We start from the raw sequence: 6000 nt of genomic DNA, 5'->3' as shown, positions 1-6000 counted from the left end.
TTTTTAATAGCAGCTTCAGGAGGCTGATTTGGATTAACCACTTCCACAGTTCTGATATGGATCCCCCCCCCTTCTATTTTTTTTAGGGAAAGGTGCCAGCAAACACCATAAACTTAACAAGTGTTTAGTTTGATGATAATGCATAGGAACAGTATCTTTTCTGTGTTTAATAAAGTATTTCAAGACCCTGAAACACAGGGCATTATTGACAGTTTATCTTCCTTATTCTGTTGGCCTTCTACAGCAAGGAAGCAGAGGAACTCGCAGTGTATCTTTCAAAGCCCTCAGAAGAAATGGCATTCCTAGCAAGTTTGAAAACACACACATACAACTTAAGAGTGGTAGGTCAAAGTTATTAGCAAGTCTTTCAATACGGTAATCATTTCAATGAGAGCTAACGCCACTGGCTGGAATATGAGCAATGCAGTTCCAATCTGTTAAGAAGTGGGCTAGGACGTGTTATGTACTGAAGTTCTCACCCTGGGCCAGCAGGGGGATACTGTAGATAGTTCAGTGATTGGATGGTTTGTATGCAAAAGAAGGATCAAAAGTGACGTTCAGTGATTGGCTAGTTACAGAAAATGTTGCGTTCTAGTGGAGCTCTATATAAGCAGGCTGACTGAGCTCCTCAGTTTAGTTCTGTTCCAGCTTACAAATAAAGAGCTGCTTTGGAAGAATCGCTGTGTCGTCTGATATGTTCGCCCACAACTTAACAGGACGTTTCTTTCAAATTATAGACCTATAAACTTAACCAACATTGTGCCTAATTTATGCTCCAATTATTTACTTCTCAAACCCGAGAGTTGAGCAGATCCTGATTATCTTTTTGGTTTTTGCTGAGGAGCAAACTGGAGTCAGAGCTGCCCATTCAACCATGGGGTGGGTCACTGATTGCATTTTCTCATGAATTTGTGACAGTAAATAATGTTCTTTTGTTCGTCGTAGATCTGGCCACTTTTGACATTACCAGGGCATTAGGAAGTGCCACTTTTAATTGGATTTAAATAAAAATTTGGAATGTCAGTAGCTTCCGCTAATTAAAATTCTTTACTTCACCATTTGTTACATCTTATTCCATTGGATTTTGAATGAATTCCGTATCTGTGACCCAGGTTGTTAAGCAAGGATGTAAACTTGCTTGATTTAATTTTGTTCATTTATTATATTGTTATGAGTTTGGTGGTGGCGGGGAGTAGGAAGTATGCTGGATCGAGCAAGTGTTAAAATCTAAAACAAGGATTAAAATTCCTGGAACATTCTGGCTAACTTCCTGGTGCTGGTGGTAGCCTATGAGCCATTAATGAAACAATGGAAGTGGTTCTGTGCCAGACAAAAAAAACTGCTTGCTGGTAGTTAGAAAGACAAAGAACAGAGTTGAAAGTTGAGTCATGTGAGCAGGAAGGAAGAAGCTGAAAGCAAGACAGTAGGCTGGGAAAGCAGAGGGTCAGGGCCATGCCTCATTTCTGCTTGAATGCGCTTGTCATTGCCCTCCCCCACAGAATCAGTGATGGACATTGCCTAGGAAAAGTTCCATGGGCCAGGCAGAGGCCTGGGGGGGGGGCAACCTCATTTGGCCCATGCGCTGCAACTTTGGTCAGAAGACATGGTGACAGAGTGATGTAGCCCCATGCTGCTCTCTTTGATAATCTAATTATCTTTCCTTGCTGAGGCTTATGTCGTCTTGGTGCTGAGTCAGGGATTAGACACAGTTAACTGGCATCCATACAAGGTTGGAGTGGGTGGAGCATTCATCTTGGACTCTTTATTGACTCCAATGGGTGTGTATTAATTACAACATGTATTTTGCTGGTGTTCTTCTCACAAAGGAAGCAGAGGTTGGATGATCATCTGTGATGGATGCTTTAGCTCAGGGGTAGGCAAACTAAGGCCCGTGGGCCGGATGAGGCCCAATTGCCTTCTCAATCCGGCCTGCGGACGGTCCAGGACTCAGCATGTTTTTACATGAGTAGAATGTGTCCTTTTATTTAAAATGCATTTCTGGGTTATTTGTGGGGCATAAGAATTCGTTCATTCCCCCCCCAAAAAAATATAGTCTGGCCCACCACATGGTCTGAGGGACGGTAGACCGGCCCATGGCTGAAAAAGGTTGCTGACCCCTGCTTTAGCTGCATTGCAGGGGGGTTGGACTAGATTGCCCTTGCAGTCCCTTCCAACTGTAATTCTATGATTCTATGAAATGCGATCTAGCCCTGCTGAAGGCTTGGTAACCAGCTAACCTGGCTATTTCCTTACTTTCCCCAGCACACCCATCTTCGTTTTCTCCCCTTACAATGACAATCCTATCATTGTCCAGTCGGCTAACTGAGGACAGGCTTGCACTGTCAAAACAGATATGCACACAACCACTAACATTTAGCAGACTTGCGTGAAATTGACCCAAATTTACCCAAACATCCGTAAGATACTAAACAAGCCTCACTAAGCCCTTTATTGCTCACCTGCCTAGTAGATGCTAAAAGCTGTTTTCCTTGCTTTTGCACATAGATTTGCTAGCAGCTGTTTCAACATTTATAAACACTATTCCTCCTGATTGCCAAATAACCATAAATTCATTTATGCATATTTTTGTATTGCAGGCGTAAAAATAATTACATGTCTGATTAAATCCACTTATGCCTTCATGTCTTACTAAATCTCTAATAGATATAAATTGTTGAAATGCATTGCATCGGAACACATAAATATTACGGGTGCAGCCTAGTTTATCTTTACTATGGTCTGAAGCACAAACAATGAATGGAAATTGTTATATTCACACCATTTCTTTCAAAGTGGGGCCTCAGTATTTGCCCTCATGATAGTGTAATGCTCCAGGTCAATCACTGAGGAAGACCATTCCTTATCAAAAAGTTAAGTTATTCTCTCACAAAGCAGCACATATATTAACAAAGAGAAGACACATAGCACACTTCAATGAATAAAGGAGATCCATCTTTTAATGGTATGAAGGCATCCATTGTATATTTTCCTTGTCCCTACATCAATGTTATTCTAAATCACAGCACAGTACAATCCTGGTTCCCTTGAAATGATCCTGCTTCCTTCAGCAGAAGCAGAATCTGACCCATACTATTTAATGATGTGTTCAAATCTATCCCTAATATTGAATCAGGCAAATATCACTGCAATGCTTGGTAATGGTTTGACTACTATTAATTCATTTGGTAATCATTGTGTTAGCACTTATCATAATGAATTCATTTGGTATTCATCTGAATGTTGTAAGTATTGCGAGTGATACTGCAATTTAGTATTAATTGATATACTACCTAATTTCCCCTACAAAGGAAAAAATTGTGCTCTGCTCATGAAATACACTTTTAACATTTTATAGCGGTAATAATGATGAGATTGAGATACCTAATTCATATATTGGACATTATTCTTTTATGGTAATGCCAAATCAATGTTGGAATATATGATAAGGTGCAGAATTACCATAAGGAGTGTGTGTGTGTGTGTGTGTGTGTGTGTGTGTGTGTGTGTGTGTGTGTAACAAGATAAAACAATTTGCTTTAACCTTTAAAAGTGCTTTCATCGACAGGTGAGCACAATAAACGAGTTGCATGGTACTATGCGTTTTATATCCTCTCTGGAGTCATGGTTTCAGTTTTCAGCTGAAGGCGAGGGGAAATCACAGCTTCGGTTCTAGAATTCAGACAGCCAATTGGTTGTGAGTAGACCTCAAGATGCACAGGTCTTGAAGAAAAACAGGAGAGAAGGGCTGCCCATTTTAGAGATTTTAATTCTTTATATGAAGCTTAGGTTTCAGCATCACTATGCCTCTCCCTCCAGGCAACACCCATGTGCATGAAATTAGGCCAAAAGACACATGAAATTAGGCTGAGGGGCATGTGTCCCTCAGACCACAGGTTGCTGACTGATTTCGGTGATGTATGTAAGGTTGTGAAATAAACTAGAAACTGACTTCTCTGTGTCTAGACATATATTTGTTTTGTTCTCTGCTGAATGTGTGTAAGGGAGTGATTGCATCAGTGTGGACAAGGACAATGTGGTCAGCCAGACCCACAACCCGAAATCCCTCTGCACAAGGGCTGGCTCAGCAAACAAAAACCTTCTCTGAAGAGTTCCCACAAAGATAGACTGGTTGCTGTAAATGTAAAACAGATGAATATTCAAAGGGAAGTATAGGTTTAATTGATTTCCTATATCTGCACGGTGAAAACTCAAACATGATGAATGAAATGAATTGTTAGATCTGATATGTGATTTGGAGCATAATGGAGTTTGAAAGAGTAACCTGCAACCAGGTGACTTAACTTTTGAGGTATTTGTCATGGTTGTTGGTGTAATAAGCAAGTCACCTCATCAGAATTGGGCATTTGAGCAGGGTTGGGAAAGAAACAATTCTTCGTTTGTCCATGGGAGAAGAGGGCTGAGGGTCACAAACCAGAGGCAATACAGTAACTGTGCAGGCCCATTGAATTATAGCAAGATGTGCACGTTGTGCTCTTGTTCAAATTCCATATGTTTTTAAGGGGTGCACGTGCGGTGGAACAGTTCTTAGTGGATTGTACACAAGGTCTCCATGCATCCACTCTCCTTGGTATGCTCAGTTTAAAGGCTAAAATGAGTCCTATATGTATATGCCAACATAGTTCAGTCCATAATTATTTCAAAGAATGGTCCAAAGTCAATTTAATCTGCTAGTGCACAAGAGAAGTTTGCTTCAAACTCCTGGTCTTTTATTAGCCCTTATTTCTCTAAGCAGGTAAATTTGGGTAAGTAGGCTCCAGTGAGTGATCTTTCATTTCCTTGAGATAGAGAGCAGAATTGGTCAGTGTGGTTCTGAAGCTTTCTTTTCCATGGCAAAATAAAGGGAAGCTTTGTAGCCATCATTAAATACATTCACTCTAAGATTTACTGTGGTAATCGTGACAAAGCAAATGGCTGTTTCTTTGGCAGCAAAAGAGTTTTAAGAAGACAGTAGGCATTGTTGTTGTTTGCCTTGCAAATTATAAAATACCTCAAAAATTACATGGTGTCAAACCGTGTGACATAGATTACGAAAATAATATATAGCTCTGAGTTTTATTAAGAAAATTACACCAGATTAACTCTTAGTATCCTGAGACACGATAGCATATCTTAAACTTTATTATTACATAGGAATGGTATTTTGTTAGAAGTATGATTTTTTGGAAAGCAAAATATGGGGTGCAGGTGGGAAGAACAAGCTAAATTGTAGGGGGTTGGATATATTTCCTCATTTAAAGTAACTGTGGATCTTAAATTCAGCTAATTTATGAAGCTAATTGAATTTTTACTTATTTGCTCAGAAGCTGCCCTATACCAGATCAGACTATTTGTTCACCAGTATTCTCTAATCTGATTGGCCGTTGCTTTCCAGAATCTCAAGCAGAAGGCCTTCCTTGTTAGCTTCTATCTCTGGGGTGGGAAACCTTTTTGCTCCAAGGCCATACCTTTTATCTCTGCTACCCCGGCAGGCCAACTTTGACCTGTTCTCCCATCCACTTGCCAGTCACTTGACATCAATATCAGCCAACGTGCAGGGTGTTCAACAATGCTTTGTGCAGTTTTTGCAGTTTTAACTGTAGACCCTGCTCCCTCCCTGCCCCCAAACAGAAGCCTTTAATCAAGGGAAGTTGTCTGGAACCTAAGCAATAAATACACGCTTGTTACACCATGTACTAATTTTCCAGAAAAGGCCTAACACTAAACCTTGTAAAAAAAAAGTTGAAAAATATACTATCATCTTATCATACTAATCAGTGTATGCACTTGTTATCCCACTTGCTTGGAACATGTGTCTCTACACACACCTACAAACTATGTCTTTGTGTTCAGGGATTAAGCCCTTCTGGAACACAAATGACTTTGGGGTGGGAATCATTTTCCACTGCAACCCCCGGCACTATTCTGCTAGTAGATACGCTACCGTCTGTCCAGTGCTGCCTGTATATAATACAGCACATTAGCCGATGATTCAGTAAAATT

The 6000-nt window shown here is 40.3% G+C and overlaps 1 long non-coding RNA gene across 1 annotated transcript in view; it reads left to right on the top strand.

Annotated features, from left to right (window-relative positions):
* The first annotated feature begins 242 nt into the window (after positions 1–242).
* Positions 243–6000, top strand: part of LOC309325840 — a 56487-nt gene continuing 50729 nt past the window's right edge. The window contains exon 1 of the long non-coding RNA XR_014150062.1: positions 243–341. This is a non-coding gene — a long non-coding RNA (uncharacterized lncRNA). The remainder of the gene's footprint in view (positions 342–6000) is intronic.

The sequence above is a fragment of the Podarcis erhardii genome (assembly GCF_964252035.2).
Source record: "Podarcis erhardii genome assembly, chromosome: 12".
Classification (NCBI taxonomy): Eukaryota; Metazoa; Chordata; class Lepidosauria; order Squamata; family Lacertidae; genus Podarcis; species Podarcis erhardii.
This window is presented reverse-complemented; position numbering and strand designations above follow the sequence as displayed.